Source organism: Crocodylus porosus, unplaced genomic scaffold (assembly GCF_001723895.1).
Source record: "Crocodylus porosus isolate Cpor-Errol unplaced genomic scaffold, CroPor_comp1, whole genome shotgun sequence".
In the NCBI taxonomy this organism is placed as follows: Eukaryota; Metazoa; Chordata; order Crocodylia; family Crocodylidae; genus Crocodylus; species Crocodylus porosus.
Window position 1 is genome coordinate 61098857 of NW_017728909.1, and position 10733 is coordinate 61109589.

Consider the following 10733-nt stretch of genomic DNA (forward strand, 5'->3'; position numbering starts at 1 on the left):
TTTCAAGGTAGTAACAGGAATAGCCCATTAAGTATTTGAGTTCTCTTGGGGTGATTTTATGAGGTGATGAACACCCACCATTAACAACTACTTATTCCCTGTGAGACTGGGCTTTATTAGCACATCTTATATTTTGTTTCAGTAGGCTTTTGTGTTCAGAGCTTAAATAACTACCCTTAAATCTGGTGAGTTACTTTGTTTCAGCAGAAAACAATAATTTGCTGCAAAAAAATATTAAACTTTCTTCTAAATGCAACAATCTAGAGAAAGGATATCCACAATGTAAAAGTTCTAGGACCCTTAAATTCTCAGATAATGGCTTAGATATGGGAGCATATGTTAAAAATGTTTAGTTCTCTACATAACAGAAAGACTGTGGATTGTACTCCTAATTCGTAAAGCAATATCTGTGCACAAGTGGGCCATGTAGCACTTTGATTGTTTGCAGCTGTAGGGTTACTTTACACAGTGCACTGCTAGAATAACAAGCATAAAAGACCTATGGATTTTATGAGAAATGTGAACAGGGTTTTAGATTCAAACGCAAAGCAAAGGGAGCAACTTTACAATCAAAGAAAAAGTTTGCAGCCAAGAAGAAAAAGCTGTCGGTTTTCCTATGCCGACCCGATAGTTATGTATATAGGTACTTCAAGTCCACAAGAAGTATGAGAGCCAATAATTGCCCAGTCCAGATGGAAAACATTAATTCTCATATTTTTGATCAAAGATTTCACATAAATATGTAAAACTACATGTGACCTATATAAGTATGTTCAGACTATAGTAACTGCTGAATGATATACCAAAAAAAAAAAATCAAGAATGGCCCAATCAACTTGGAATCATAGAAAAGTAGAGCTGGAAGGGACCCCTGGAGGTCATCCAGCTCAACCCCTTGCCTGAGACAGGATCGTCCCAATTCAAAACGTCTCATATAAATCCTTGTTTAGCCCACTAAAGAAACTATGCAGTCAACCCTGTCACGCAACCACAAAGCATAGCACTCGTCTCTGCCACAGGTAAAGCAGGGCAGCATCAGGAGTTAGTTTCTTGCTGCTGCAAGAGCTGTTAAAATATGCTTAAGAGATCCAAGAAAAAGGGATATGCTTTCTGCTGCAGAGTGATGGATCTGACATGAAGCAGAAGGGCAAAACCCTCTAGCTGGGAACCTCTGGGTTTTAGTCCCAGCAGGAGCACTACTAGAAACCTAACTCGTAGTTTGTTCCCTGGGCAGCAGAGAGCTACCTGATGGGGTTTGTACCCCGAGATGTAGGAAAGGATGCAAGGGGGGCTTGAGGCTTCAGCCATGAGTGTGGCTAGGAATTTCCTCACCAGACTTCCTTTTCCTCCCTGAGGGAAATTCTGCTGCTGTGAAGGGAAGAGTCATTGCTCCATGCCCCCAGAGTTGCCGCAAATTTACATGGCAGGCAACAATGCAAAACCCTCCATTTGGAAGCATCTGAAGGGTCAAAAGAGGGTTAACCTGGCTTTTGGTCATGACACCTCTCCCAGCAGCAGAGGGTAAGGCTGACAAGGGGATTCCTTCCCCTGCTCTGCTCCAAGTTGTCAGAGCTTAAAGACCCCGGCTCCATTTTGGTGCCCCTCTTTCCTGAGTACCTGGGGCTTGTGTCCCAGTCACCCACTCCTGGTTGCACTGTCTTTTGCTACCACAGAGAGCTGGCTAGTTTCCCTCTTAGCACTTATAACCAAATTTAGTCTTGCTGTTCGTGCACGTAAGCTGGATGGGGACAGTTTAATGTTATCTTAGACAAAACCATAATAAATTTGTTGTTACATGTGCAAAGCTCTGAGGATAATTGCGTGGCATGGAAAGACAACTGGAGCAGAAGTAACATAGCTGATTATTTTAGTTATGTTCTTTTTGTCCTTCCCTTCCTTATGGGTGTAACTGCAGTCCCTTTTCTACTGACTGCCTTATCCGTTTCTATGGGATGGCAGGGACCTTGGTCAAAACTCAACCCTGTTACACTGCCCCTTAAAACTGAGGTGAAAGAGGCACTAAAAGATTTTGTGCACGTTTGCCTTCTAAGGAGCCCACTGTGAGCCTGCCTTGTGGTGGTGGGGAGAGCTCACAGATGGGGCATGTAAGAAGTAAGCCCACAACATACAATACTGCAGAGATTCTGGGAAGCACTGGTACTCTTTAGAGCTGTCCTGGGAGACTGGTATGACTTAGGCAGGCCTTCAGAGCTCTCTAAAATATACCACGACTCTCTCCAGCTAGACCCAAGAATCGGAAGATAAAAGAAAAGTTTAAAATCACACATCAAGCATCCTGCTGGTGCCAGTTCCATCCCTTAATTTTTAAGGTTCAATTAAATCAATTCATTAATAACATCATCCCTTATCTTTCAACCATTTTTCATAAGTGTGTGTAAATCCTTCACCTCCTTTAAAAATATATATCTTCCTTCTATGACTGGCTTCCCTTTATGTTTCTTGATTTTCCTCTCCCCTAATAGAAATTGACAGTACATTTTCTCTTCTTCCAGCACAGCTAGATATATTATTTGTTTTGAGATTAATATCAATACATCTATAACGATCAGCTGGTAAGAGTGTGTGGTTACCACTGACATTATGCACACAAGTGAGTATGTAAAGAGAAAAAAAATGATTGTGTTTTATTTTGCTGCTACTGTGGCCCTCCAGTTCCTGATAACAGTCAAATTTAGAATACGTAGACAACAGTTACATTAATATGTGAGTCCTCCAAGGGAAACAAATATTATAATCAATATTTATTCTGTATTAGCACCCCAATCCTGTCTTTCTATGTGCTTGCTTTATTTGCACAGGATACATTACACATCCTTTCCCAGAATCTGAGTCTAAAATATTGCCTTTGGAGTCGCATGCACTGTATTCATTGTGGGAGTCCCATGTGCAGATTTAATGGTAAAACTTGCCCTGGAAACACTTGCTTTCAGTTTTTGATTCTTTATGTCATCACATTGTATGTTTCTTAATATGCTTTAGAATAATATTTTCAAATTAAACATAAGCTGTAACCAGCTTCTAGGGTCTTTTCTTACCTTCATAAATTATTGAGAGCTTTGCTACTTTTGGAAGCTGTGCCTGCCCTTCAGATCATTGTTCTTCTCTACAGAGCAGCTAGCATTAGTTGATACTTCAGAAGTCACAGTAAGTAGAGACTCTTTCCGTTCCTAATTTTTGAAGTACTCATCAGCAGCATTCAAGTCACATTACCAAGTAGCAGAAGATATTAAAATTTGTCAACCCTTTGACTTTCCCTGTAATTTACCATAGCCATAATTTTGAAGTGTTTGGAATGCTCCCTGATTCGGGGTCACACCGCTATTGCCACTCAGAATAAGGCACAGTACTTAGACGGGTCACAGCAAAACAGTAGTTAATGGCAAATGGGAAATGTTAATCCTGTCCCTGGTAGCAACATTCCATCATCCTGCAGGTTTTGAAATGCATCTAATTTACCTTTTTTGTGAACATGACATGAGAGTTCAGAATGTTTCTGCATTGCACCCCAGATGTGCTTAGTGAATAAAGATCTCGTTACAAATAGCTCCAACTTTGCAAGGAGGGGGGGAAAGAGGTGGAAATTGTACTTCAAATTCAATTTATCCTGAATGCTGGTGCAAATCCCTACTTTTTAGCAAAAATTAAGAGCATATGTTTCAGAAATCAGCCTAATTTGCAATGAATTGCTTCAGTAAAACCACTTATATCAGTATTGTTAATCTTAATGGTTTCAAGTGACCCATGTTCTAATAATCCAGACCATCAGTTGAGTGCAAATCTTTTTCTAATTAAGAATGTTTGACCACAAGAGGGAGTTCCTTGCCAACTGTTTACTTATTATGAGAGTGTACAGTACAGTTACAAAGAAAAGTAACACACTGAATAGCTACTTCCAGTTGCAGGGGGAAGGAGGACAGATCAGAGGACAAAAAAAGAAATAAAAAGTGGTTTAAATATTAAAAATGTTCTTTGAGTCTTTTGAAATGTGACATGCATTGAATTTGAAGAATCTCCACTAAGAAAAATCTTAATATTTGTTTAATAGAAATGTAATTGAAGAAATAAACATAAAATATATTTTATATTTCAGTCTGATACTGTAATGGCATAAGGGAATATTATGACATAGCCGGCACTGTCTCAATAATTAGTATGTGGGTAATATTCATTTGATCCTGCATTTTCTTTTAAATATGAATTTTCCTTTCTACTGTATATCATCTATACTTCTAGAACTACATAACTCAAAGCATAAGTATAATGTTAAAATGTACCATAAAGTGGTTTTAAAATACAGTATTACCATGCAAAGGAAAATGGTAGCTATATTAAGGGACGTTAGCTATTTAGCAGGGATACATAAAGTTCAAATTTCAGTGAATCAGCTGGGTTTTTTTCTTAATACCTCCCTATCTGTTTCTCATACCATTGATATTAATTATGGTAACTCTTCTTCATACCTTCTTGGAGAAAAGGGTGTAATACTTCTTATGATTATATATTAAGAGATCATGACGAGGAACATTCAGACACTTAGAGTGATTTTCCCATGCTGTGTTAAAATATTTTTGACAAATCATGCCAAGTGAAGTCATAATTTTTTTAGAACAATTTCTTTTAAATTAACCAGAGCTGACAAGCAGAGAAACGAAATCCTTTGATGACCTGTGAAGGGCCGTATGGCTTATTAAAAAAGCATTTTTCCCACCTGTTTACAGGTAAAGTATGTTGAAAAGTAGATGTTGTACACCACATGTTTACATGCATGTCCAGTGGTCAAAAAAGTGCTAGTGTAAAGGCTTGGTTAAAAAGCTTTTCATAACTAGAAAATGCTGGTAATTCAAAAAATATATGAAGTGTGACTGCTAAGAGAAAAAGAAAAGCATTAAATAGTTTCAAGATCTGTGTGCACAAAGAGGCATTTACAAAAAATAGTTTGTTACAGATCAGTCTAAATCTACCCAGTTTGTCCATATAAATGTGTATTTTGCTCTTAGCACTCAGCATAAAATAATTGGGCTGCTAATGTGGCCCACTTGTTATATGTGAGTGGTGAGCTTCAAAAGGCTGTAATGTCATTTCCAAACTCCTGATAGTTATTCAAAGCTTATGCTGTTTTATAGTAATAATCCTTTTCACTTTTAGAGAATCTTCATTATGCTTTACAAATATTAGTTATTTAAACCTCACAAGGTAGGTAAGTTCTTTCACCTTCACAGTGAGCACTCTAACACGGAGAAAAAAGCCAGGCCAGAAAATATTAAGAATAACAATTAGTTATTTAGTCAGACAGTAGTCTAACATCTGGGTGTAGACTCTACATAACTGTTTAGTTAATTAGGTTCCTAGGTTTTAAATATTACATTCCTGCAAAAGCTGTTAACTTGTGTAATGTTTATTCCTATTTTAATTGTTGCAAGTGATCATGGCAATGTTAATTATTTATAATTCTTTAAAATAAAGAAATAAATGCCTAGTATGAATCACCTCACACTTTTTTGGCATATTACTGAAGCAAGTCAACAGGATGAAGATGGCTGACCGGGGAAAAGAAGAAAGGAATTATCAAGATGGGAAGATTTTTTGTAGGTCTACTAGAGACAGAGAAGAATAGAAAGCAGAGAGCAAGGATTTTGGGATGGAGAGGAGACCTTATTATAGTTTAGGTATGCTTGGCTGAACTTCTGATAAGCATTCAAATTTGAAGTGAATCATCAGAACTATTTCTCAGAAAATTTCAAGTACCTCCTTTCACTCCAGTGGAACTGTCCACATTAATTTGAAGTATTTTGGTCCATTACTTGATGATGATTAGCTATTGCCTTTGCAACAGTGCCTTTGCAAACCTTATCATGATGGCCATTGGGATGTCATTTGTTTTAAATCTTTGACACATTGTTCCATTGAGATGATTTTTTTCAGACCACTGTAAAATATTAGGCTGTCAAAATATATGTAATAAAACAAGTAATGTACAATAAATAAAACTGCATGATAAAAAGATAGGGGCAGACTTTCATCTGGTATAAATTAGCATAAAACCTTTGGCTTCTGTTGAGGTATGTCAAATTATATCAGCTGAGGATCTGGTCAAATTTTTTTTTCTTCCTTTTTTAAATGTTTAATACACTGGCCTTTTAAAATAATTTTAAAATATTTCTTTACCAATTCCTATAAAATGTCCTTTTCAATCATGATCTCTTTCTTTTTTTTTTAGAGAAATGCCTTTTACAAATTTGGATTCACAATAATGTTTTATCCAGTTTCTGCCACCAATTACACGGAATAGCTGAAAAACGGTATAATTAAATATACACCCAAACAAATTTAAACATAGCTGATGTTTCGTTACAGCATTTTTTAGTGACAGTAATTCTGTTTATCTTTGTTTAATTTTTACAGATGATGATTTAGTAGAGATGTGGAACAAATTTGAATGGTTTTACATCTTGTTCCACTCTACAGCATGCTCAGCTATCATGCTTAACATTATAAACCTCTAACACTGAAAACATACAGCTGCTTTTTTGTTATTATTTTAAATGAAAAATAGAAGGAAAATAGTTATATCAGGTAACCTATGGATATATGAATACGTTCCTATGGGTAGAATGTGATTTCTATAATACTTCAATTATTATGTTAATTAGCTGACCATTTTGCTTTGAATACAACTCCACTGTTTCAGGCATATCCTAAATTTGAAGACAATTAGCTAAAGAACATGCTTTACTATTTGCACTTATTTTTAAACCTCAGGGAAAGGAAGTATTAAAATTCTGGAGTAACACCAATGAAATAGCAGTCCTATAAAAGCAGTTTTGTCCACTTGCCATCCAGTAAATCCAGCTTTAATCCTAATTCAAGGCAATATAATGCAAAGGGAAGATAGTATTCAAGTACTATGGATGCTTTTATTTCAAAACTGGGAGCCCACCAATGTTTGTATCCATATATATCCATGTGTATCTCCTGTAGCTGCACTTGTTAGATGATTGTTCACCTGTTTTAATGACATTTAGTATTACAGAAAGTATTACTATAAAATTAATTATTTACTTGTATGTGAGTGTAGCTACAAATATAAGAGCAGAGTCATGTATTACTTTCCTAATCTGACTATAAATTCTTTGTGTTAGGCACCATATCTTTTTGCATAGACTGCTTACTATTATTTCTGTTATTATTTAACACAGTCTTAATCATTTGAAAGATTTAAGTGATTGTATTATACTGATATTAAAGGTTGACTGTCATTTGGGAGAATGATGGAGAGGACAGAGAAATATTAAGAAAGGAGTACTACAACCAAAATGTGAGCAAATTGCAATATAATGAGACAAGACTTTGAGATCTACAAGCTCACACATAAGGAAAGATAAACTGCAACTCAGTTCTTTTTTGAGAGCAAATAAAACCTGGAGAGACCTGTGGATAAGAGAAGTCATGTTGGTTGATATGATAGGGCAGAACAATAAAAGTCAATGCAGTTTGGGGTTATACTATGAAATGTATCATGCCTTATAGAAACAAAATAATAGTTTTGTGCTGTGTAGTTTTAATCTGACTCTAATCACTCCAGAAATACTGCATTCTGTTCCAGATACCTCATTATCAGAACTCTGAATTGAAAGGACTTTAGCTCAGTGCAACAAAATTGATGAAAAGGCTAAAAAATTGATTCATAAGGTAATTTTAAGAGGAAAAAATATTTTGGCTTATTTAAAACCAGGTGCCTAGTCGTGCTGCATTGAAGTCAAAAGGAATTTCACTATTTGATTTCACTGGATCCAGATCAAGCCTGAACAGTAAAGGTACAAACACCCAAGGATGTATAAACTATGACAGAATAAAGGGATAAAAGTTAAAAACAACAACAACAAAGAAACAGCAACGCTAAATATTAGGGTCAGGAATTATGTAGGGACTCAACTCATCTAGCCTGTGCAGCTGTATCTCAATGTTTACTGTTCTCTGTGTGAGATTATTACAGGGTGGTATGGTTCATGTCACCCAACCACACTTTAAATTGGACATACACAGAAAGCAACAAAAGTGCTTTTCCCATGTTGTGAAAGTACACCCCATTCCACTCATCACCAAACTGGTTTTCAAATTGGTCATTAACTACCTTGATTTTTTTTTTTTTTAATGATATCAGTTTTCTTTTGCTTATTTTGCCTTTTTCTGGTTAGGTGTATTTACTGTCAAGCTGGCTCTGATTTTTCCCTGGATATAAGAGAATAAGTCCTTGAAGATCATGCCATTTTTTGATCTTCCAGCAGACTCGCACTGATTCTGGTTTTTACTTTTAGGAAAGTCGGTGCTAAATGTATCTTGTTTTCACATGTGCGTGCACACATACATACACTAACATAGCATGTTGATAACAATTACTACTACTGTGATCTATGTCTACTTGTTTAGCTTGTGATATTTTAGACCACCCATACTAAGCATTGATGTGTTTGTAGGTGACCCTCTGATAGAGAGTTCTTTGAAAGACATGAATCTGAATGTTGGAGCAAATTCATCTTTTAAAGTTTAAATATGTATCTCCTAACTGATAACAGAAAAGTCTAGCATAGTTGAAAGGGAAAAAATAGAAAGTGCAAGTCTGTTCAATTAAAATCCTAACCTAGTGATTTTATGCAATGCAAAGTTAATGGACTGACTTGGATTCCATAAAATAGTACATTTTTTTAATAATCTGAAATGGCTCATGGATTGCAGATGAACATACCTAATGTTTCAGAAGCATTACCTCTTTGGAGGTGTAATCACAACGTGTATCAATAAAGATAAAATATATTGTAGGCCACTGATTCATGGGGATCAGCTAGAAAAATACATAGAAACCTATATACTTTTTACTGATCATTCAACCACTAAATTTATGGACAGAAGTTAAAAGACTTCATTTTAAAACAGAAGTTAAGGAATAAGTTGGCCACTGTAACTAAAACCTACTTAATTTTCTTTTCACTGTTTCCTTCAACAGTGTCTGCTACTATATTTAACTGATTACTGAACGAAATAACTAAATTGCTACCTGGGATTACTAAAATCCTATGAATAGTATTTATCCAATCTTATCTGATTCGGTACATTTTCAAAAATTCACCTTTGTTTCTTTATTTTTGGGATGGCTATTGGAGATTTTTTATTATTTATTATGCAAAGGTGCTGTCTAAAATGATCCTGACTTTTCTCAGGATACAGAAGTATAAATCCTTGGAGATTTTAGATTCAGATTAAATAGTGTCTCTGTTGACATTACTTGGTTTACTGTATACATTTTTCATTTCTGTCTCTCTCTTGTTCATCCCTACAGGTTGAAGGGGACATACACTTTACTACTGTGTATGGACTTTCTCATTTTGACCTTCATCATCACAATGATCCTAAATTTTGAACACCAATTTTTTTCCTCATTTTTGCTATCTTGTGCTGTTTTTGTCAGGTTTTTACTATGCTAATGTATCCTTTCCTGTCTTTTTGCTTCCTTTGTTTTGCTTCTGTTTTCTTCTAATAGATAGACTACAAATGCATATTATGGCTCCAGTATTCTTTTAAGTGGTAAGCTATTATCTAAAGCCCCTTGTCCTTTTGGTATACTTTGAGATTGTTAGAACAAGCGTGCAGTCGATTGTGAGCTACTGGAAGTGATTTCTTCTTGGAATTAATGGTCAGATGTGGAAGCAGTACATTTTATTTTCCATCTGTGGTTTCAGCTAAGGTACAGTAATTTTCAAAAATCTGTGCTGTAAGCAGAAATCCTTCAGCAATTATTTGTAAAATTGATTCTGTTCTAAATACTAATAGTACTCATTGTTATCTTGTGACTTTTCAGAGACTTATGACATATTCCACCTATCTGTTTAGGCAAAATAAAGCAAACTGAAACACTAATTAACCCTTAAATAGAACTACTTCCATATTTGCTTATGTCCTGAAAAAGCCCTAATATGTAAGGAACAATAAAGTGGATGAGAGGGCTGTAGAAGAGAGCAAGATGTAAAGTTTCATTTACCTTAAGAGCTGCATATTTTAATGCAATCTAATGGTTTTGACAATCAGCTTTCACGCACAACAGCTGTTGCCCAATACCCATGGAGTTAAATGGGTGTTTAATGCCATAACTCTACTCCTAAAGAAAGCAGTGATGCTATTGCTATTACTTTTTACTCTATTTTAGTCTTTTCTTTTTGGAGAAATGATGGGACAGGATTTGCACTAAAAGTTGTCTTGTTGAAAATTCTAATAAAGTTTATTTATGGGATGTATCTGCTTTTAGTCTGAAGCATTTGTCTTAATTTATGATCTGTCCCTTCTAATATAGATTGTATTCAATATCAGCCACTGGCAATGTTCCTCGACCTTTGCTAGCCCATGCACAACAATACTGAGCAAGTAATGCACTGTGGGCAAAATTATATGGCTGCTCTTCTTGGATATTTCTATAGTATATCTGTTGTACTACTAGGCATGCATGCTTCTGAGCACTTTCTACTAGGGCTGTGCAATGCTTCAGGTGGTGATTCAATTCAGAGGAGATTCGGTCCGATTCAGTGGCTGAATCTCCAAATCCGAATCATATCAGGGACCAATAAAAAGGTCCGAATCAATTCAAAGCTCTCTGAATCTTCAGAAAAGATTTGGAGAGTGTCAGTGATTTGGGCAGTCCCCAGGAGATGATTCAGGCAGTCCCC

At 35.8% G+C, this 10733-nt stretch overlaps 1 long non-coding RNA gene across 1 annotated transcript in view; it reads left to right on the top strand.

The window, feature by feature from the left end:
• The window catches only part of LOC109308104, a 91602-nt gene extending 81295 nt beyond the window's left edge, over positions 1 to 10307 (top strand). Inside the window, exon 3 of the long non-coding RNA XR_002100473.1 lies at positions 9356 to 10307. This is a non-coding gene — a long non-coding RNA (uncharacterized LOC109308104). The remainder of the gene's footprint in view (positions 1 to 9355) is intronic.
• Positions 10308 to 10733: the final 426 nt, after the last annotated feature.